Here is a 24,643-nt window from a genome sequence, read left to right as displayed (position 1 = left end):
AAAGTTGTCAAAAATATTAATAGTAAAATGAAGTACAGATATCCTCAAAACATACTTAAGTCATACTTTAAATTATTTTTGCTTAAGTACTTTACACCACTGGTGATTTGTCACTAGGTGTAAATAATGAAGTACAGTAGCGTGTCCCCCACTCATTCTCGATGTCACTTGATCCTCCGTGACCGGCATAGCTGTGCTATAAATAGAGAAACCCAAGGGTTCTGGGCTGGCCCAGATTAGGTATCATGATATAATTACCACATATTTTCAACTCATTGGCTTCATATGGAAACTGATAATGAACATTAAGTGCACAATTCATCCTTAAATGTGTGTCTACAGTGGTGTGTGTGCATGCATGTGTGTGCTTTTATGTGTGTGTTGGCATGTTATGTAACATCCTCTAGGCCAGCCAGGGACAATTGGTGCATTGTCTCCAAGCCTCTGAGGGGTTCCACATATCTGCAGAGTGGAAACCCAGGCTTCATAGTATACCTTTACTCAATTTAGAGAGACAGCAACACACTACTCAGTTCACCATTCATTAAGACAATGTAGGCCTTTTCTTCTCTGCCTACCCTGAAATCTCTCATGGCATGGTGTATATGGATATGTGCATTGGAGAAAACCAAGCATTGGAAGTGAAGTAACTACAATCACATTGGAACACTAACGAGTTTGTTGTGGTTACTGAAATGATTTTAAGGCTTCAGACTAATAGAGCATGTATTTTCCATTTAAAGTAATCAATCGAAGCCCCTTACTATTTTGTTAAGTTACAAGATATATCCATTTAAGTTTGTTCAAATCAGAGACGCCAACCTCATCTCAAAGTGTTTACTAGATAGCTGACTACCCGTCAACTTTTCATTGCTTAGCCCGATGCGCCCTCCTGTGGACTTTTAAACATGGTTCTTCGTCAGTCTTTTAAAGTGTTGCAACCAAATAATGTCTCATTTGTTTTACAGATTAATCTTATACTTTGACAAAAGAAGATTACTTTATTTATTGACTTTATATTTTTTGTTTAGTACTAAAATATGAATGACTATGAATAATTTACATCAATAAAACAATCAGTGATGTGCATTAACATGAACCAGGAAAACACTGTTGCAGTTTTTGTTTCAGTGACACTTGAACATTAATTAATAAATAAATACATATCAAAACAAAAAAAACTCAAATCTCAACCTCCATCCCTATCCCTATAAAATCTCAATTAAAGTCCAGCTCCACTGCTACCTCTGGAACCCACTGCACACACCGGCAGTGGAACCAATGCTTACAATAAATCAGGGCACTCCAAAGGCACCTCAGACTTGCGCTCCTGCTGAGGGCTTAAAGGCGGATCACTTTCCCCGCAGTGAGCACAGCAGGTGGTGTCTTTTTATTTGACCCCCCCCTCCCACAAAAAAAACGGATTGACATGGTTGCAAATGTTAAAGTTTTACAGCCACAATAGTAGCTGATACAACTGTGAGAAAAAATAACATTAAGTACCTGAAGGTGGTACCATGAGTGGAGTGACAGAGGTGGCCAATGCAGCTTTTCTCTTCGTTTTCTGTGCTGCAGTTGAGAGAAAAGGTATTGTTAAACAGAGCGTGTTTCATCTTTTTTTTTACACCAATACCTCTGGAGGAAGCTGCAAGGGTTTTGGAGGAGGTGGATATTTAAAGAAAATTATGTGTTAAACATAGCAGCTTTAGAAAGCATATAGTTACTTTTTCCATAATTTAAAGGGTAGGAAGCATAAATGTAACCTCATGTAGTAACATATGGATTTGCATTAGGATACGCAGCAAAGTTACACTTCACTTCTCTATTTTTTGAGTTTACAGTGGGGCAAAAAAGTATTTAGTCAGCCACCAATTGTGCAAGTTCTTCCACTTTAAAAATATGAGAGGCCTGTCATTTATATCATAGGTACACTTCAACTATGACAGACAAAATGAGAAAAAAAATCCAGAAAATCACATTGTGGGATTTTTAATGAATTTATTTGCAAATTATGGTGGAAAATAAGTATTTGGTCAATAACAAAAGTTTATCTCAATATTTTGTTATATACCCTTTGTTGGCAATGACATAGGTCAAACGTTTTCTGTAAGTCTTCACAAGGTTTTCACACACTGTTGCTGGTATTTTGGCCCATTCCTCCATGTAGATCTCCTCTAGAGCAGTGATGTTTTGGGACTGTTGCTGGGCAACACGGACTTTCAACTCCTTCCAAAGATTTTCTATGGGGTTGAGATCTGGAGACGGGCTAGGCCACTCCAGGACCTTGAAATGCTTCTTACGAAGCCACTCCTTCGTTGCCCGGGCGGTGTGTCTGGGATCATTGTCATGCTGAAAGACCCAGCCACGTTTCATCTTCAATGCCCTTGCTGATGGAAGGAGGTTTTCACTCAAAATCTCACAATACATGGCCCCATTCATTCCTTCCTTTACACGGATCAGTCATCCTGGTCCCTTTGCAGAAAAACAGCCCCAAAGCATGATGTTTCCACCCCCATGCTTCACAGTAGGTATGGAGTTTTTTGGATGCAACTCAGAATTCTTTGTCCTCCAAACACGACGAGTTGAGTTTTTACCAAAAAGTTATATTTTGGTTTGATTTTACCATATGACATTCTCCCAATCTTCTTCTGGATCATCCTCTCTAGCAAATACTGGGTGGGGTGAATATATTTTAGGACTTTCTGTTAACTAAAATAGTCTGATGTTCAAGAGGTGGACATTGAGGAGCCCCAGGGAGAAGACATGGAAGCCTGAGAGGAAGACAATCAAGCTTTTGTTTCTAGACTATCATTTTACAGATGTATGCTTGAAACGTTTTTGAGAGATGCGATGGATCATTAGGGATTATTCAATATTCTCTTTATTTTGTTGTTCAGTGAAATCATCCCATGTGATGTCAAATCATTTAATTAAAGTTCAATTCGTAAATAAATTGTTTTTTTTATTTCTATTGGAAGGATTTAATCTTTGACTGTTCAAGAACCTATGCTGCAGGTTCAAATACAGAACAGAGGCAAACCCATGATGATAGATACTTGAGCCACTTACGGTACACATGTGTAAATCCAAATTATGCTTCTCATCTCGCCATGTCTAGTAAATATGCCAAAACTATAGGATTCTCGGGACAAACTCAGCTAATTCCAATGACAACTCCAGTCCGTTTAAAATTTCTTAGGGATCAAATCCCTTTAGCGGGATCAATTTGACAACATCCGGTGAAATGGCAGGATGCCAAATTCAAATTAAATATAAATATTTAACTTTCATGAGATCACAAGTGTAATACATAAACTTAAACCTTCTTGTCAATCCAGCCACCATGTCAGATTTTAAAAAGGCTTTACGGCGAAGCAAACCATGTGATTATCTGGATAGTTCCCCATCATACAAATGCATGACAAATATTTTTCAACCAGGGAGGTGCGACACGAAAGTCAGATATAATTATATAATTCATGCCTTACCTTTGAAGATCTTCTGTTGGTACTCCAAAATGTCCCAGAAACATCACAAATGGTCCTTTTGGCTTGACACATGGAAACAACAGGACTACTTCTTTATTACTCAAAAGAAAAACATCAACCAATTGATAAAGACTGTTGACATCTAGTGGATGTAGGAACTGCAACCAGGTGCCTCGGATCTCTAGTTTCCCATAGAAAAACAATTGAAAACACAGTGAACTAAAACAAAATTCCCTGGATGGTTTGTAAGTTAAATAAGTTATGTTATAAGTTATGTTATACTCAGACATTATTTTAACAGTTTTAGAAACTAGAGTATTTTCTATCCAAATCTACCAATATATATATATATGCATATCATAGCTTCTGGGCCACTTGAGCACACTTCATCCTGGTGTGAAAATACTGCCTCCTATCCCAAACAGACCCTTCCTATATTAGTGTCAGAACATACCCCAATTAATCTACTGGGAAGGGATGCTCTATGCAAAATGGGCATACACATTAAGTGCTCTCCTGAAGGGGCAATTACAGATAAAACAGGACTAAACCTACAAATGGTAATGACAGAAGGAACAGCAAATGTGTATTTATTTTAGGAGAAATTTAGACAGAAATAGATGAATGTAAAGAAATGGGGACGGTTTATCCAGGTTCAGATAGCTGAAGCAAAATCAGAGTGCACAATGCAGTAGATCATTTATTAGAACAACTTTGGATAATAAATGTAAATGGAATGTCAGTACCAATTATGTCCCAGTACATAATTATATGGAAACAGGGGGAAGCAGACTTGGTGAAAAAAGTGTATACTATTTCTGATTCTGTTCCACACATTACATTGCTAGAAAGTAAGGGAGCTATAGAAAGTTATTTAGGTCCCATTATGAAACAAGCAAAAATAAGCAAGTGGAACAAAACAGACAATCCACTGATTTATCACTCCACAGATGAAGCCTTTATTAAAATACTGGTCACAACAGTAAGGAATGGGGACCCAAAGGAGGTCGAAGTTACAGCTAACTAGCAAGTACAATTAGGAGATCGCACCAGATAACCAGCAAAGGCAGGGAATGGAAGAAAGTGTACCAAATGAGGTATGTTCACAACATGATACAGATGTTGGATTGGTAAAATCAGCAAGTCCTGTGTGCATTAAAGTAAAACCAGACGTTAACCCCCCGTGGAAAGCCCGATACTATATGAAACCTGAAGTGGAAGAAGGTATAAGCATGACTATTGAAGGGCTAATAGAAGCAGGGGTATTAATAGAAACACAGTGCTGCTGTAATACACCTCTATTGCCAGTCCTTAAAACAGATGGAAAGATATGGAGACTGCTACATGACTAAAGAGAAATAAATGACATAACACAGGACTGGCTTGCGGAAGTTCCAAACACTAATACGCTGCTGACCAATGTTCCCTCAGATGCCAAGTATCTTACAGTGATTGATTTCTGTTAAGCATTTTTTAGCGTGCCCCTGGCGGAGGCATCTGTTTGCGTTTATGTACAAAGGAAAAACAGTAAACATATATCCTAACTCAGAAAAGTGATGGAACACCCATACAACACCACAAACAGATTGTTAAATGAATGACTGCATTAATGTACAGCACAAAACTGCCGATCGTGAAGTGTCAAGCATATAAACAGGGTAATGATTTTATTAGAGGTAATAATGTGTCAGATGAAGTGGCTAAAAAAGCATCAAAATGCACCATTCCAATATTAACAGACCCAATGGTTATCATTGAATCTACACCTGAGCCAGATGACATAATTAGAATACAGGAACAAGCTGGGCCCTATGAGCAATCCATGTGGCACCAAATGTGTCATGTTTTGTCTTATATTGTCTTGTCATTTTGCTTTTCCTTCTGTTCGTTTTCCCCCTGCTGGTCCTTTTAGGTTCGTTCCCTTTTTTTCTCTCTCCCTCCCTCTCTCTCTTCTCTCTATCGTTCCGTTCCTGCTCCCAGCTGTTCCTATTCCCCTAATCAATCACTTAGTCTTTCCACTCCTGTTCCCTATCTTTTCCCCTGATTAGAGTCCCTATTTCTCCCCTTGTTTTCCGTTTCTGTCCTGTCGGAGCCTTGTATATTGTTCACCGTGCTGTGTCTTTGTATCGCCCTGTCGTGTCGTGTTTCCCTCAGATGCTGCGTGGTGAGCAGGTGTCTGAGTCTGCTACGGTCAAGTGCCTTCCCGAGGCAACCTACAGTTTATGATCAAGTCTCCAGTCTGTTCTCGTCATTACATTTACATTTACATTTAAGTCATTTAGCAGACGCTCTTATCCAGAGCGACATTACGAGTGGAATTGTTTTTTATGCTTTATTTACCGCTCCGATTTGTCTAGGAGTATTGCATATTTCCTTTACTGGATTAAAGACTCTGTTTTCGCCAAGTCGCTTTTGGGTCCTCATTCACCTGCATAACAGAAGGATCCGACCAAAGAATGGACCCAGCGACTACAGACGCTCGTAACACTGCCGTCGAGATCCAAGGAGCCATGCTCGGCAGACACGAGCAGGAATTGTCTGCTGCTCGTCATGCCGTGGAGAACCTGGCCGCTCAGGTTTCCGACCTCTCTGGACAGTTCCAGAGTCTTCGTCTCGTGCCACCTGTTACTTCCTGGTCTGCCGAGCCTCCGGAACCTAGGGTTAATAACCCACCTTGTTACTCCGGGCAGCCCACGGAGTGCCGCTCCTTTCTCACCCAGTGTGATATTGTGTTCTCTCTCCAACCCAACACATACTCTAGAGAGAGAGCTCGGGTTGCTTACGTCATATCACTCCTTACTGGCCGGGCTCGAGAGTGGAGCACAGCTATCTGGGAGGCAAGGGCTGATTGTTCTAACAATTACCAGAACTTTAAAGAGGAGATGATTCGGGTTTTTGACCGTTCAGTTTTTGGTAGGGAGGCTTCTAGGGCCCTGGCTTCCCTATGCCAAGGTGATCGATCCATAACGGATTACTCTATAGAGTTTCGCACTCTTGCTGCCTCTAGTGACTGGAACGAGCCGGCGCTGCTCGCTCGTTTTCTGGAGGGACTCCACGCAGTGGTTAAAGATGAGATTCTCTCCCGGGAGGTTCCTTCCAGTGTGGACTCTTTGATTGCTCTCGCCATCCGCATAGAACGACGGGTAGATCTTCGTCACCAAGCTCGTGGAAGAGAGCTCGCGTCAACGGTGTTTCCCTGCTCCGCATCGCAACCATCTCCCTCCTCTGGCTCAGAGACTGAGCCCATGCAGCTGGGAGGTATTCGCATCTCGACTAAGGAGAGGGAACGGAGGATCACCAACCGCCTGTGCCTCTATTGCGGACTTGCTGGACATTTTGTCAATTAATGTCCAGTAAAAGCCAGAGCTCATCAGTAAGCGGAGCGCTACTGGTGAGCGCTACTACTCAGGTCTCTCCATCTAGATCCTGTACTACTATGTCGGTCCATCTACGCTGGACCGGTTCGGGTGCTACATGCAGTGCCTTGATAGACTCTGGGGCTGAGGGTTGTTTCATGGACGAAGCATGGGCTCGGAAACATGACATTCCTTTCAGACAGTTAGACAAGCCTACGCCCATGTTCGCCTTAGATGGTAGTCATCTTCCCAGTATCAGATTTGAGACACTACCTTTAACCCTCACAGTATCTGGTAACCACAGTGAGACTATTTCTTTTTTGATTTTTCGTTCACCGTTTACACCTGTTGTTTTGGGTCATCCCTGGCTAGTATGTCATAATCCTTCTATTAATTGGTCTAGTAATTCTATCCTATCCTGGAACGTTTCTTGTCATGTGAAGTGTTTAATGTCTGCCATCCCTCCCGTTTCTTCTGTCCCCACTTCTCAGGAGGAACCTGGCGATTTGACAGGAGTGCCGGAGGAATATCATGATCTGCGCACGGTCTTCAGTCGGTCCCGAGCCAACTCCCTTCCTCCTCACCGGTCGTATGATTGTAGTATTGATCTCCTTCCGGGGACCACTCCTCCTCGGGGTAGACTATACTCTCTGTCGGCTCCCGAACGTAAGGCTCTCGAGGATTATTTGTCTGTGTCTCTTGACGCCGGTACCATAGTGCCTTCTTCCTCTCCGGCCGGGGCGGGGTTTTTTTGTTAAGAAAAAGGATGGTACTCTGCGCCCCTGCGTGGATTATCGAGGGCTGAATGACATAACGGTTAAGAATCGTTATCCGCTTCCCCTTATGTCATCAGCCTTCGAGATTCTGCAGGGAGCCAGGTGCTTTACTAAGTTGGACCTTCGTAACGCTTACCATCTCGTGCGCATCAGAGAGGGGGACGAGTGGAAAACGGCGTTTAACACTCCGTTAGGGCATTTTGAGTACCGGGTTCTGCCGTTTGGTCTCGCCAATGCGCCAGCTGTTTTTCAGGCATTAGTTAATGATGTTCTGAGAGACATGCTGAACATCTTTGTTTTTGTCTATCTTGACGATATCCTGATTTTTTCTCCGTCACTCGAGATTCATGTTCAGCACGTTCGACGTGTTCTCCAGCGCCTTTTAGAGAATTGTCTCTACGTGAAGGCTGAGAAGTGCTCTTTTCATGTCTCCTCCGTTACTTTTCTCGGTTCCGTTATTTCCGCTGAAGGCATTCGGATGGATTCCGCTAAGGTCCAAGCTGTCAGTGAGTGGCCCGTTCCAAGGTCACGTGTCGAGTTGCAGCGCTTTCTAGGTTTCGCTAATTTCTATCGGCGTTTCATTCGTAATTTCGGTCAAGTTGCTGCCCTCTCACAGCTCTTACTTCTGTCAAGACGTGTTTTAAGTGGTCCGGTTCCGCCCAGGGAGCTTTTGATCTTCTAAAAGAACGTTTTACGTCCGCTCCTATCCTCGTTACTCCTGACGTCACTAGACAATTCATTGTCGAGGTTGACGCTTCAGAGGTAGGCGTGGGAGCCATTCTATCCCAGCGCTTCCAGTCTGACGATAAGGTTCATCCTTGTGCTTATTTTTCTCATCGCCTGTCGCCATCTGAACGCAACTATGATGTGGGTAATCCGCGAACTGCTCGCCATCCGCTTAGCCCTAGGCGAATGGCGACAGTGGTTGGAGGGGGCGACCGTTCCTTTTGTCGTTTGGACAGACCATAAGAACCTTGAGTACATCCGTTCTGCCAAACGACTTAATGCTCGTCAAGCTCGTTGGGCGTTGTTTTTCGCTCGTTTCGAGTTTGTGATTTCTTACCGTCCGGGTAGCAAGAACACCAAGCCTGATGCCTTATCCCGTCTTTTTAGTTCTTCTGTGGCTTCTACTGATCCCGAGGGGATTCTTCCTTATGGGCGTGTTGTCGGGTTGACAGTCTGGGGAATTGAAAGACAGGTTAAGCAAGCACTCACGCACACTGCGTCGCGCGCGCTTGTCCTAGTAACCTTCTTTTCGTTCCTGTTTCTACTCGTCTGGCTGTCCTTCAGTGGGCTCACTCTGCCAAGTTAGCTGGTCATCCCGGCGTTCGAGGCACTCTTGCTTCTATTCGCCAGCGCTTTTGGTGGCCGACTCAGGAGCGTGACACGCGCCGTTTCGTGGCTGCTTGTTCGGACTGCGCGCAGACTAAGTCAGGTAACTCTCCTCCTGCCGGTCGTCTCAGACCGCTTCCCATTCCTTCTCGACCATGGTCTCACATCGCCCTAGACTTCATTACCGGTCTGCCTTTGTCTGCGGGGAAGACTGTGATTCTTACGGTTGTCGATAGGTTCTCTAAGGCGGCACATTTCATTCCCCTCGCTAAACTTCCTTCCGCTAAGGAGACGGCACAAATCATCACCGAGAATGTGTTCAGAATTCATGGCCTCCCGTTAGACGCCGTTTCAGACAGAGGCCCGCAATTCACGTCTCAGTTTTGGAGGGAGTTCTGTCGTTTGATTGGTGCGTCCGTCAGTCTCTCTTCCGGGTTTCATCCCCAGTCTAACGGTCAAGCAGAGAGGGCCAATCAGACGATTGGTCGCATACTACGCAGCCTTTCTTTCAGAAACCCTGCGTCTTGGGCAGAACAGCTCCCCTGGGCAGAATACGCTCACAACTCGCTTCCTTCGTCTGCTACCGGGTTATCTCCGTTTCAGAGTAGTCTGGGTTACCAGCCTCCTCTGTTCTCATCCCAGCTTGCCGAGTCCAGCGTTCCCTCCGCTCAAGCGTTTGTCCAACGTTGTGAGCGCACCTGGAGGAGGGTGAGGTCTGCACTTTGCCGTTACAGGGCACAGACTGTGAGAGCCGCCAATAAACGTAGGATTAAGAGTCCAAGGTATTGTTGCGGCCAGAGAGTGTGGCTTTCCACTCGCAACCTTCCTCTTACGACAGCTTCTCGTAAGTTGACTCCGCGGTTCATTGGTCCGTTCCGTGTCTCCCAGGTTGTCAATCCTGTCGCTGTGCGACTGCTTCTTCCGCGACATCTTCGTCGCGTCCATCCTGTCTTCCATGTCTCCTGTGTCAAGCCCTTTCTTCGCACCCCCGTTCGTCTTCCCTCCCCCCCCGTCCTTGTCGAGAGCGCACCTATTTACAAGGTACGTAGGATCATGGACATGCGTTCTCGGGGACGGGGTCACCAATACTTAGTGGATTGGGAGGGTTACGGTCCTGAGGAGAGGAGTTGGGTTCCGTCTCGGGACGTGCTGGACCGTTCACTGATTGATGATTTCCTCCGTTGCCGCCAGGATTCCTCTCGAGTGCGCCAGGAGGCGCTCGGTGAGTGGGGGGTACTGTCATGTTTTGTCTTATATTGTCTTGTCATTTTGCTTTTCCTTCTGTTCGTTTTCCCCCTGCTGGTCCTTTTAGGTTCGTTCCCTTTTTTTCTCTCTCCCTCCCTCTCTCTCTTCTCTCTATCGTTCCGTTCCTGCTCCCAGCTGTTCCTATTCCCCTAATCAATCACTTAGTCTTTCCACTCCTGTTCCCTATCTTTTCCCCTGATTAGAGTCCCTATTTCTCCCCTTGTTTTCCGTTTCTGTCCTGTCGGAGCCTTGTATATTGTTCACCGTGCTGTGTCTTTGTATCGCCCTGTCGTGTCGTGTTTCCCTCAGATGCTGCGTGGTGAGCAGGTGTCTGAGTCTGCTACGGTCAAGTGCCTTCCCGAGGCAACCTACAGTTTATGATCGAGTCTCCAGTCTGTTCTCGTCATTACGAGTGGAATTGTTTTTTATGCTTTATTTACCGCTCCGATTTGTCTAGGAGTATTGCATATTTCCTTTACTGGATTAAAGACTCTGTTTTCGCCAAGTCGCTTTTGGGTCCTCATTCACCTGCATAACAAAATGGGGGCAAACAAAGATGGCAAGTGACTATGGAGATCCCATGAAGGACTCATAATAGCACCCACTATGTTGCTTAATTTGCTTATTACTGATGCACATGGTTTTGACCATTGCACAAGGGGGGACGTGATAGAAGTGATAAGAAAAATTAAATAACAAGGATACTGGTCACCATATCTATTTACAGGCAATGGTAGATGATGCACTAATGAGATGTAGTAAAGCATGTGTGCAAAACAATGTACAAATAGGGATAACCACACCCATAGGCCACATACCAGTCCCAGATGGACCATTCCGACACTTAGTAAACGACTATGTGGATATGATAAAAAAGGTAAATGGTAAAAGATACATGTTGGTTAAAATAGATAGATTTAGTAGATGGGTAGAAGCAGTACCATCAGCAGATATGGGATCAGGAACAGTGATACTGTCAGGATTTGGCCAGGGTTGTTCCGGTTTTTGGTCACTAGATGCCCCCATTGTGCCTTTTGACCTTTTCTTTTCCCTTGATCCCCATTATTATTTGCACCTGTGCCTCGTTTCCCCTGATTGTATTTAAACCCTTTGTTTTACTCAGTTCTTTGCTCTGTGTTTGTATGTTAGCACCCAGCCCTAGTACTCTGTGTACTCTTGTTGATCCCGGTGGACTCTCTTGTGGAATTCTGTTTTTTGTTCTTGTTTGTTTTTAAGTATCTTTTGAGGCTTTTTTGTGCTATACCTTCCACCTTGTGGATTTACCTTTTTGTCTTGGAGGATTACCTTTGTTCTTGTGGAATTCCTTTTGAGGTTGTGGAGTTACATGTTTTCCTGAAGAACTTCACTTTTTACTTCATTAAATACACCGTCTCAAGTACTGCTGTGTCTGCCTCATCTTCTGGGTTCTGCTGACTATTCGTGGTTCAGTTGGTTTATTGACTGTTTCTCACTCCGGAGACCCGGGTTCGTAACCGGGTCCTGACAGAAACACAGAGCCTGAAATGAACCCAGAGGCAGCCAGTTCCCAGGACCTTGTTGCCATGCTGTCCCACCACCAGGAGACTGTCCAACGCCACGAAGCTGCCCTGGTTCAGCAAGAGGCCTTAATGGCTAGACATTCTCATCTTCTGTCGGAGATGCTGACTTCCATAAAGCAGATATCTGATCGACTTACCCCGGCAACAGTTCCCGTCCCAGTACCTCAGATTCATGTACCCATGGCAGAAAACCCTCTGGCTGAACCTCGTCTTCCACCTCCCCAATGGTTCTCAGGTGATCCAAGTGCTTGTAAAGGGTTTCTCACCCAATGTTCTCTCTCCTTCGAGCTGCAACCCTTGTCGTTCCCCACCGACCGGTCTAAGATCGCATATATCATCACCCTGCTGTCCGAAAAAGCCCTGGCCTGGGCTACTGCTGTGTGGGATGCCCATAGTTCCTGCTGTGCCAGCTACTCTGCCTTTGCTGAGGAATTCAAACGAGTGTTTCAAGGCCCAAGCAGTGGTCCTGACTCAGCCAAACAGCTCCTGACTCTCCACCAAGGTCGGCGCAGCGTGACGGACTATGACATCCAGTTCCGCACGGTGGCAGCAGCGAGTGGCTGGAACAACGAGGCGCTCACGGTGTGCTTTCTGAAAGGCCTTTCCGACACTATCCAAGATGAACTGGCCACTCGGGAACCACCGGACAAACTCGAGTCCCTGATCAAGTTGGCCTCACGCATTGACCAGCGTCTGAGAGAGAGAGAACTCAACCGTAGACCTCTAGCCCCTATCAGTCCCAGCTCCGAGTCCCCACCTTTATCCTCGCTGGCTCCACCGGAACTCATGCAGATTGGACGCATCTCCCAGGCTGAGAGAGACCGCCGAATGAGGGAGCGACGCTGTCTATATTGCGGCAAACCGGGCCATTTCCGTTCCACGTGTCCCGGGCTCCAGGGAAACGCTCTGTCCCGTACAGACCGGGGGGAACTGTAACGGGAAACATAACCTCCTCCCATCCGTCCAACTCCCGTCTGCTCATTCCAGTCATCCTTTCCTGGGACAACCACAAGCTTCACCTTCAAGCCTTGGTAGACTCTGGAGCCGCAGGTAACTTCATGGATGGTGTCTGGGCGAAGGAGAATGGCGTTCCCTCTGAACCTCTAAGTGACCCCATGAGGGTTACTACATTGGATGGAAGCCCTTTGGGATCTGGACTTGTCACTCATGTCACTACCTCCTTGCGACTTTCAGTTTCACAACACCAGGAATTGATGAACTTTCATTTGATCTCCTGTTCCGAGTTCCCTCTCATCCTTGGATACCCCTGGCTTCACAGCCATAACCCTCACATCGACTGGTCTGTGGGCACTATCAAGCAGTGGGGTCCTACGTGCCAAGCTACTTGTATTTTCCCAAATTCCCCGAGTTCTACTCCCGAGTCTTTAGAATCCATCGACCTGACCCGAGTTCCCGAGTGTTACCATGACCTCAAACTGGTATTTAGCAAACAGAGGGCCACCATGCTACCACCCCATAGACCTTATGATTGCCCCATCAAACTGTTTCCGGGCACTTGCCCCCCCAGGGGTCGGATCTTTTCCCTATCTCCACCCGAACGAGCTGCTATGGATACCTACATCAAGGACGCTCTGGAAGCAGGCCTCATGCGTCCATCCACCTCCCCGGCGGGAGCGTCCATCCACCTCCCCGGCGGGTTTTTCTTTGTGGCCAAGAAAGACGGTGGATTACGTCCTTGCATCGACTACCGGGGACTCAATGCCATAACTGTCCGTAACCGTTACCCGCTACCCCTTATGGCCACAGCCTTCGAGCTGCTCCAGGAAGCAGTTGTTTTCACTAATCTTGACCTGCGGAACGCATACCATCTTGTGAGGATCAGACCTGGTGACGAGTGGAAGATCCGCTTTCAACACGCCTACTGGTCACTATGAATACTTGGTGATACCCTTCGGCCTGACCAACGCCCCAGCGGTGTTCCAAGCGCTCATAAACGATGTGCTTAGGGATATGCTTAACATATTTGTATTTGTTTACTTGTATGACATCCTCATCTTTTCAAGCTCTCTTCAAGAACACACAAAGCATGTCAGACAAGTACTCAAACGCCTCCTAGACAGCCATCTGTACGTTAAGCCGGAAAAATATGAATTCCATTCATCCCGAGTACAATTCCTGGGATTTGTAGTGGAACCCGGTCGGGTCCAAATGGACCCCAGGAAGGTAGGGGCGGTAGCGGATTGGCCCACCCCCAAATCCGTTAAGGAAGTTCAGCGTTTCCTGGGCTTCACTAACTTTTACCGCAAGTTCATCAAGAACTTCAGCTTGGTGGCAGCCCCTCTCTCAGCTTTAACCAAGGGTGGCAATGCAAGGTTTTTGTGGGGAAGAGAAGCTGAGACGGCCTTCCAAGGACTCAAGCAGCGCGTCCTCTCTGCTCCCATCCTGATACTACCGACTACGGATGAACCGTTTGTGGTGGAGGTAGACGCCTCAGAGGTTGGTGTTGGAGCTGTCCTGTCTCAGAGGGGTGAAGACAAGAAGCTTCATCCGTGCGCTTTCTTCTCACACCGGCTTACCCCGGCTGAGAGGAACTACGATGTGGGGGATCGTGAACTCCTAGCGGTTAAGATGGCATTGAAGGAATGGAGACACTGGCTCGAGGGGGCTTCTCACCCGTTTCAAGTGTTTACGGACCACAAAAATCTGGAGTATATCCAGCAGGCGAAGCGGTTGAACTCTAGACAAGCTAGATGGTCTCTTTTCTTCAATCGATTCCAGTTTATCCTCACTTATCGGCCCGGGTCGAAGAATCTCAAACCGGATGCCCTGTCCCGAGTCTACGCTCCTGCCATTCGAGATGACACGGACATGCCTGTCCTTCCTGCTGCTAAGATCGTGGCTCCAATCTCGTGGCAAGTTGAGGATACCGTGAGACGAGCTCAAGCTATTGAACCGGACCCGAAATGAGGTCCTGCCAATCGGTTGTTTGTCCCCAAGGCAGTGAGGACTCAGGTCCTTCTGTGGGGGCACTCCTCTCGCCTCACCTGTCACCCGGGCGTAGGTCGCACCTTGGAGTTAATCCAGCGTAAGTTCTGGTGGCCTACCATAAGAGAAGACGTTGCCACTTTCGTCAATGCTTGCCCCGTGTGCTGCCAGGGCAAATCTTCTCACCTCCGCCCGCAAGGACTCCTTCACCCTTTACCTGTTCCCCACAGACCCTGGTCCCATATCTCGTTGGACTTTATTACTGGCCTTCCTCCATCCCATGGCAATACTACTATCCTAGTCATAATCGACAGGTTTTCAAAGGCGGCCAGGTTCGTCCCTCTGACTAAGTTACCTTCTGCCAAGGAAACGGCTGAGTTGGTAATTAATCATGTGTTCCGAGTCTTCGGCATTCCTCAAGATATGGTTTCTGACAGAGGTCCCCAGTTCGCCTCTAGGTTTTGGAAGGCCTTCTGCCAACTCATGGGGGCTTCTGCCAGTCTATCTTCAGGGTACCATCCAAAGTCAAACGGCCAAACAGAGAGGATGAATCAAGAGCTGGAAACCACCCTCCGATGTATGACTCGTAACAACCCGTCCACATGGTCGTCCTTCATTGTTTGGGCCGAATACGCGCACAACACCTTGCGCTCCTCCTCCACTGGTATGTCCCCGCACGAGTGTCAGTTTGGCTATGCCCCTCCATTGTTCCCGGACCAGGAGGCAGAAGTCAGAGTGCCTTCAGCCTTGAAGTTCGTCAGACGCTGTCGGCTTATGTGGAGGAAGACCCGTCTTAATCTTATGCGTTCCTCACAGAGGTACCAACAACAAGCCAACAGACGTCGCCGTCCCAGGCCTACCCTGCGCCCCGGCCAGAGAGTCTGGCTCTCCACAAGAGACTTACCACTACGGGTGGAGTCTCGCAAGCTGTCCCAAAAATACATCGGTCCCTTTAAGGTTGCCAGGAGAGTTAACTCTGTTTCTTATCGCCTACACTTACAAGATCCCTTAAGATTAATCCCACATTTCACATTTCCTTATTAAAACCTGTTGTTTTTTCTCCCCTTGTCCCGGCAGACAGACCTCCCCCTCCGCCTCGTGTCATTGGAGGCCAGCCGGCTTATACCGTCCATCGGATACTGGATTCCCGCCGGGTGCAGCGGTCCTGGCAGTATCTGGTGGACTGGGAAGGCTACGGTCCCGAGGAGCGCTCCTGGGTTCCTGCCAAAGACATACTGGACCCTGACCTCATTCGTCAGTTCAGGGCCCTCCACCCTGAGAGAGCTGGTAGGAACGTCAGGAGCCGTTCCTAGAGGGGGGGATTCTGTCAGGATTTGGCCAGGGTTGTTCCGGTTTTTGGTCACTAGATGCTCCCATTGTGCCTTTTGACCTTTTCTTTTCCCTTGATCCCCATTATTATTTGCACCTGTGCCTCGTTTCCCCTGATTGTATTTAAACCCTTTGTTTTACTCAGTTCTTTGCTCTGTGTTTGTATGTTAGCACCCAGCCCTAGTACTCTGTGTACTCTTGTTGATCCCGGTGGACTCTCTTGTGGAATTCTGTTTTTTGTTCTTGTTTGTTTTTAAGTATCTTTTGAGGCTTTTTTGTGCTATACCTTCCACCTTGTGGATTTACCTTTTTGTCTTGGAGGATTACCTTTGTTCTTGTGGAATTCCTTTTGAGGTTGTGGAGTTACATGTTTTCCTGAAGAACTTCACTTTTTACTTCATTAAATACATTGTCTCAAGTACTGCTGTGTCTGCCTCATCTTCTGGGTTCTGCTGACTATTCGTGGCTCAGTTGGTTTAGTGACTGTTTCTCACTCCGGAGACCCGGGTTCGTAACCGGGTCCTGACAGATACATTGTTTTTACCAGAGAAGTAATACCCAGAATAAATGGTGCCCTCAAGGCTAAACTGAATACAATCTGTGCTAGCGCGAAGCTTAATTGGGTGTATGCACTAACACTTGCTCTAATGAGTTACAGCATGCAAACTGACAGAAATATGCTTCGAACCCCGCACGAAATGCTTACGGGTCGACCCATGCCAGTGCCAGGTCTAAGAGGGCCCTATAAAGGTCCCTCATTAGAGTTATTAGAAATGGAGTTAAAAGCATATGTGAGACAACTAACTGCTATGCATTAAGTTATTTATCTCCAGGAAAAAGAGTGAGAACCTGAAACAGGACCAGAGGTTCCCGGTCCGGTGATCCCAGGAGATCGGGTCTACATCCGAGTGTTCCGGAGGAAGTGGAACAAGACAAGGCAAGAGGGTCCCTGCAAGGTGGTCCTAGCCACACCAACAGGCATCCAGGTGAAAGGAGGCACTACATGGTGCCATCTAAACCACTGCACCAGAGATCCGGAGGGAATCGGCACACCAGCGAGCCACGAGGAAGCTGAGGATATTGATACACCAGACAGGAGCCAGGAAGAAGCAGAGGGACCAAACTGCAATTACCGAGAGTCAACAGGCACTCCTTCCTGAACACCCAGAGAATAAGAGGAGGGGGGATAGTGATATGTGCACTGTTATTGATGGGATATCTACTCTGGCAGATACCCCAAACACAGGCAATGATACAGGAGAAGGAGAAACAACAGGACATGAATGGGATTTCCCCGCCATCGACTGCTCTGCCCTCTCATGGTCCCCCTAACATGGATCTGGTAAAAGAACAACTATGGAGTGAAGCAGAAGAAAACAACTGGTATGAATGGGCTCATTATACAGCGTCTAAATTAAGACAGACAAATTGCGCATTCTCCACTGAAATAATTAATGGTGGTACCTAATCCTTATGACTATAGGGATTGTGCTGACTTTAATCAAAACTCTTGCAATTTGAGAAGATCAGAAAGGCCTTATTGTCCAGCTGAATGTTTGTCATATTTGGGTAATCCACACAATCAAAAATAATATAACCAATCTGTTAAGAATTGGATGTACAGGTGGAGGCAAAGAAGTTAGAGACCCCACATAAATATTTAATAGATTACAAACAACCATATGAATGTTTTAACAGCACAGAAGGACAGCGTGAGATGAGGAAGTTTAGAGGCACATGTGAGACCACATGGCACTTAACTAATAACACCAAATGAAATGCAGACACACCAAAAAGGGCTACGTATCAAGCAGCCGGAAGTTGGGTGGGAAAAGTAATTACTCACGATAGTTGTCAAAATCAAACTCTAGCACTACCATTAATTGCACCATATGAAAAACAGACTGTGGTCGAGGCAGATTTTTCTAGATATGTGGAGAGAAAAGATTAAGGGCAACATTACCAAAAGGATGGACAGGCCTTTGTGCAAGTGTTAGGTTGATTCAACAGATAACGGTCACTGCATGGAATTCTAGAGTATCACTAGGAAAACTGCAACAAACTACAAAACATAGAGTAAGGAGAGAATATAAGTCTGACCCCAAGGTCTATTTGGATGCAATAGGCCAACCTAGAGGAATCCCCAAGGAATACAAAGAGAGAGATGAGGTCAAATCAGGATTTGAATCAATATTTCTCTGGAAAGCACCAAACAAAAATCTAGAATGTTTAGTGCCCTAAAAGAGGGTATTGTAAGTGGTGCTCAAAGGGATGGAAAGAAAGAGATGGACATTATCATCATATTGAACCATTGGATTGTGCAATGTGTCAAAGGGGTGATTACCCATTGTGTTGTGATGAAGGGTGTGTTTAGTGAATATACATATATTCAGTATATCAATTGTTGAATGACAATATAAAGGATGTTAGACCTTCTGAGTATTTAAACATGTAACATAGGGTTTTTTCAGTTACAAGAGTCCTCGGACCATGCCCTTAATCCTATGACAGATTTATAACTTGTGCTAAAATGGTTGTTGGAGAGGTGTCCGTGAGGGAGGGCCACATGTTTAGGTGTCATATTGAGAATTATGTTATCAGGATTTAAGAGGTTGAGTTGATTGTTTTTATTGTATTCTACATAACTGAGAACCTTGGGCAAGGCAAAGCAATGCATACACATGCTTATACACAGTGTGTTAAAGGCTAATGGCATGTAGCAGTCTTATAATTGCCTATAGTAATCTGTACTTTTTATTTGTTGGAAATAATGTATAGACGCGCCACCAATACACCAATATAATTGATCCAAGAAACTAGAGAGGGGGGAAACCCCACCTATAGTAAAGAACTTAGATTTGGAAACAATGGCGGAGTAAATCTGAGGAGATATAGTTAATTGCATAAAGTGGAGGGACGATGAAACTTGTATAAGCATGAAACTGTATAAAAGGAGTGGACTGAGACGGAGTCCGGCAGTTGCTCAATGGACCAACTCGGCCTGTTACTTTGCAATAAAGTCTATTTGAATTCACAGGCTCCGGTATCTGAGAGATATTACTGAACCAATGTTTCCACGACAGTCCTCAGGAGACTTCCAGTGGAGGTGCTGGGGTTGTTTAACCAAGTTGAGGTGCTGATCAGAATTTTTCATGTGGTGCCAGTGTCTTCATGTGAGGCTGAGAGGAGTTTCAGTGCACTTCTCAGGTTGAAGACTTGGCTACGGGCTAGCATGGGCCAAGAGAGACTGACTGGCGTAGTTGTCTGTAATGTACTTAAAGACAGGCTGGACAGTCTCAAGAGGGAAAATATCGTGCAGCAAATTGTTGGATCCATTGAAAACAGCAAACATATGTTTGGTTCTTTTGTTCAGTAGTGTGTATAGCAGTGGTTTCAACCTTTTTGGGTACTAGAACCACTGCATATTTTGAGGCAAGACAGGCAAGGTTTTGATCGGTCTTCAGAGACCCCAATCCCCTCTATGTTATATGTAAAGTTACTGGAAACCTTGTGGTACTAAATACATTCATTACATGTTTTTTTCTACAGACCCCTTGCAATTCAACCAAGGACCCCTAGGGGTCGTCAGACCACTATTTGAGAACCTCTGGTGTATAGTATGATATTTGTTTAGTAATTTTCAGTTTTTAGTACATGACAGGATACTTACTAATTATTTATTTTACGTTATTTGATTTAAAATTGCATACTTCGTGTGACATACTTGTCCATAGCTGTTGTTTGAAGAGTTGAGACAGTGACTGAATAATAAATAAGTATTTTTGAAGGATATTTTTGTTGATATATTTTGGTTATTCAATTAAGTAGTTCTTCACTTTTAGAACCGTACTTATTTTGAGCTTTTTGTTCTTATGCAGCTATTGTGGTAGACTCAGGCCAGTAGCACATATTTAATGACTATATAAATGTATCAGAAAATTTCAAATAAAAAGGTAAATTCAATACTGAGACCAACTTTGTGATGGTTCTTAATGGAGAGTGTACAGTACCATTGCCACCAATTGACCTATCTTGGTGTTGCTGGTTGTAAATACAAATACCTTCATACATATTGGACTGATAAGGAACACTGCTAACTATTAGCAGTAGTATTATAATAGTAATAGTCGTATTATAATGATTTAAACATTTTAACAAGTTTGGACAAATCTTCAGTTAACTACCTATACATTATCCAGTAGTAGTAATTATGGATCCTGAATATACATTTAACATATTACATCGTAGACTGTGTGTTACAGCAATACCTTTGGTGTCCCCTTCAGGAATTTCTGTTGAGAAAATGTCATGTATTTGTCCCCTCCAAAGTTGATAACAGATTTTCGCCCCTGATTACAACATTACATGTGGCATGAGTATGTGGGTTGCGTTGTTTGACCTTGACAGACGTACCTGTATCTGTGTGGCACAAAAGGCACAGTAGACTTTCCATAATAATTTCCAAAATCACTAATTGGAGTCTGTTTTGTGTCAAATCTAATAAAAAAATCTATCATACTTTTAATAAAGATTTAAGATGGGACATGAAATATCGGAATTGGTATATTAAATCAAACACCTTAATTAATTGTGGAATATCTTATAAGTTAGACTGTCTCACATGTCTGTTCTGGATGAGTTGAGACTAACCGGGTGAACTGCAGATTTCCACCTGCAAAAAGCCTGTGATATATCTAGTACAGTCCACTGGCCAGTAAACAAGAAATGTCATAGGTTCAAGCGATCTCCAACAACTATACTTTATTTTGGGATATATCATAAATATTAAGGGCTATTTGTTGGTGGAAATGTTTCATAATAATACACCAGTGCTGTCAAAAAATGTGGTTGTCCTTTGCTTTATATATATTTCCGCACTCTGAGGTTTGAGTGATTCTGTGAAATTGTGAAAATTATGATAGTGACATTTTAGTGTAAGAGCTGTTTGAAAAGGCCACCTAAAATATTCACCTGTTTTTGGTGGGATGGAGTTTTAATAGGGTAGTAAGAAAGAGAGTTCCTACCACCCATTACCAGACAGTGGTGGCGCCACTGTTCTGAATATGAGGCCTCATCAGTTCACCAGGTTGCTGTGAGCTCGTCCAGAAGGGACACGTGAGAATGGATATCAAGTAGTAATCTATTAAAAATAGTAAATATTTTACAAAAGATGACTGTTTTTGCAAATAATGTGTGCATAAGGTGTGCATGTTTGTATGTGTGTTGGCCTGTTATGTAACATCCTCTAGGCCAGCCAAGGACACATGGTGAATTGGCAGTCTCCAAACCTCTGAGGGGTTCCACATATCTGCAGACTGGAAAGTTCTGCAAAAACAAACCCACACTTCATGGTGTGCCATTACTCAATTTATAGAGACGGCAACACACTATACACAGTTCTCTATTCATTAAGACAATGTCAGCCTTTTCTTCTCTGCCTACACTTTAAATCTCTCAAGGCATGGTGTATATGGATGTATGGATTTGAGAAAACCAGGCATTGGAACTGAAATAAGTACAAATCACATTCTAACACTAACGAGTTTGTTGTGGTTACTTAAATGATTGAGGATAATATATTTAGTGTATATTACCCAGAAATACATTAAAAACAGAGGTTTCCTAGGGCTTTTGAGGACTTTTTTATTTTTATTTAGACTATTACAGCATGTATTTTCTATTGAATGTAATATATTTAAGCCTTGAATTGTAAAAATAAAAGGAAAAACAAAACAAATAAAGCATGTTCAACATTTACAGTAATACCAGTACCACTCTACAATGTAGATGAGGACGTCTGATATTCTTCTTACATACAGCTGCTAAAAATGCTGGGCAGTTCCTCAAGGAAGGAAGTTCCTTTCCCTGACTATATTACTATTGCTGCCTAAATCACCATTTTAGATTCCTCCAATCCCAAATAAACAATCATTTGAGCCCCTTGATATTGAGATCTGAGAGACTAAAGGCCATTATATTGACATTAAAATACTGTATGTAATTGTTCAAATCAGAATTGATCTGGCTATATTTATTTATTTAACCTTTGTTGAAGATGGTGGAGTTTGGAGAACACAGCATCACTTTGTGACATGGACATTATACAGTCATAATTACCACGACATTGGAAAATAGTCTGTGTTGATTCTAAACGTCTGACTTCCTTTAGGTTCTTGGATTGAAATCAAAAACAGGTCATTTCAAAAGTAAATGCATCTTACAGGTGAGTTAAGACTTGCACGCTATAACCGTCATACATTTACTATCTTATTACCTTACAGTGGTTCCTCCTTTAAAAGTTGCGGGACTTACAGGTTTAGTACGGTACCCTGTGTCACCACTTCATTGCTCCAGACCAGCGCAACGGGAAGTTAGAGCACTGATTATGCTTTTGGGTCCTACTGTGTCTCTAACGGGAATTATACACTAGCACAGGATGCCACGGCGGTGAAACACCGCTTCCATTAATTTCAAGGAAGGAAAGAGGTGAGAAGCAGAGAGGGCAGGGGAACTTTGGGCGGTGTGAAAGTGGTGTTGGCAGGCGGTGAAATAAACTTTTCCTAACCTTTATGCAAATCCCCAGCGGCGACCGCTGGGCGATGACCAATCATATCGAGTAGTTCCCATGACGACCCAAGGCTGGAGACTTTCTTCAGCAAAGATGGCTGACAAAAATACTAGGATGGAAGCAAATGTAAATGATTATAACGTCATAACGAATCATGCAAAAAATGTATAGTTGACAGGAAAATGTTAGTTAATGTAGAGACAAACGATTATGCATATTTTTTTATCATAAAGTTAATTTACAAAAATCTCGATTTAGCAAGCTAGCTGACTAGCGAACAATAGCCAGCTAACATTAACTAACTGGTCCGTACAATTGACCTTATTTTAGCGCCCCCAAAAACGTAATACTTCCAGATCAACTGCAATATCAATACCAATGTAAAGCACAATTTCTCCCCTTTCCAACAAAATCAATGACGAGACCTTCATGATTCCCATCTCTGCATGATTCAAGAAGGCAATGAGCTACGTCGGGTCTTTTGAAAAATGGCAGGTGGGGAAGCGAAACCCAACCGCCATTGCGTGATAGTGAGAAGAAGAGATGTTGTGTGGGGAAACTACTTATTTCATCTGTCCAACTTATCACCTAGTTCATATGTGTCATTACATACCTATTTGAAGGTTTGTGTCGAATTTGAATCGTTTTTTTTAGGACGGTGCTAAAGTGATCTTCAGAAGTAAACAGCGGCTTTTGAGTCATGATAGCTTGCAGTGATGACGCAAATAATGATTAGGTATCCCCCTTACCCCCACCACTGTCCCTGTCTTGTTTTTAAATGGTGAGAGAAGTGCTACACCTGGTGGAGAGAGGCTGTAAGACAGAATTAGTTGCTTTATGCATGCTTTTATGACATGTCACAATTTAACGTACAGCGTCAGAGGGGTCAGTTTTTTCAACTTTTCTCCAATACTATTAAGCCATTACCATGTCAATCAATACTTGAATAAAAACGTAGTTCACACCCATTAGTTTTCATTGCAGTTTTCATTAGTTTTCATTATTCACACCCATCCCATTAGTTTTCATTGCAGCCTCGTTTGAATGTCGTGACAGGTGGACTAACAAAAGGCTAAGCTGTGTTTTGCAATATTACACTTGTGATTTCATGAATATGAGCATTTTTTAGTAATATTATTTGACTGTGGCGCTATGCTATTCAGCGGTTGCTGATAACAATTATCCCGCTTAAGGGATGGGTAGCGTCAAGAAGTTGAGTTAATAAAATAATGATACAAATACTCTTTCAAAATGCAGATCTTGATTTAGTTATGGATCCATAATGAATTACAATGAGAATAAAAATTACTGAATTACAGAAATATTGGAATAAAGCTGAAGGCAAACAAATTGTTGCTTCCTGGAAAGTACTCTTTCAAACATACATGGTCATGTTGTACAGCATCATTATGGCTATTAGCAGGGCTATATTTTGACCTTTATAAATATTATTTTGGCCTTTATTCAGATTACAATCAGAGAGTCACAAATATTTGTAGGTATACTGTAGGTCTACCATATGCAAAATGAGTATTGGTTACACTAAAATTAGGGTTTGGAAATATTTTGCCCCTTAGATATTAATTTACTATCCTCCAATCCTCTTATGCTGTAGCCTACACCCGACCGTCACATTGTACAGCGCAATATTTTGAATTCCATCCTAACAGAAACAGAGGGCTTTGTTTTCCATTTTTCTCAGAATAGAAACACCATTATATTAACTTTTTAGTGACAGGGGGCAGTATTCTGAAATTCGAATTAACGATGTGCCCAAAGTAAACTGCCTGTTACTCAGGCCCAGAATCTAGGATATGCATATAATTGGATGTGGATAGGAAACACTCTAAAGTTTCCAAAACTGATCAAATAATGACTGTGAGTATAACAGGACTGATATGGCAGGCGAAAACCTGAGGAAAATCCATCCAGGAAGTGGGATTGTTTTGATGTGGGATGTTTTCAATTGAATGCCTATTGAGTATCTAATCAATGGGTTAGGACCCATATTGCAGTTCCCATGGCTTCCACTAGATGTCAACCG

General features: G+C 44.0%; 1 long non-coding RNA gene across 3 annotated transcripts in view; it reads right to left on the bottom strand.

Moving 5' to 3' along the window:
• LOC124008945 overlaps positions 1 to 23,343 on the bottom strand; it is a 32,890-nt gene extending 9,547 nt beyond the window's left edge. For 2 of the 3 annotated variants that reach the window (XR_006834184.1, XR_006834185.1), the window contains exons 1-3: positions 23,213 to 23,343; positions 22,597 to 22,708; positions 1,504 to 1,569 (exon numbers count right to left, since the gene is read on the bottom strand). This is a non-coding gene — a long non-coding RNA (uncharacterized LOC124008945). Of the gene's footprint in view, positions 1 to 1,503; positions 1,570 to 22,596; positions 22,709 to 22,975; positions 23,065 to 23,212 lie in introns of those variants that run through there. The other variant, XR_006834186.1, reaches the window with a different exon arrangement.
• Between the last annotated feature and the right edge of the window lie 1,300 nt (positions 23,344 to 24,643).

Source organism: Oncorhynchus gorbuscha, linkage group LG21 (assembly GCF_021184085.1).
Source record: "Oncorhynchus gorbuscha isolate QuinsamMale2020 ecotype Even-year linkage group LG21, OgorEven_v1.0, whole genome shotgun sequence".
NCBI classification, from domain to species: domain Eukaryota; kingdom Metazoa; phylum Chordata; class Actinopteri; order Salmoniformes; family Salmonidae; genus Oncorhynchus; species Oncorhynchus gorbuscha.
This window is presented reverse-complemented; position numbering and strand designations above follow the sequence as displayed.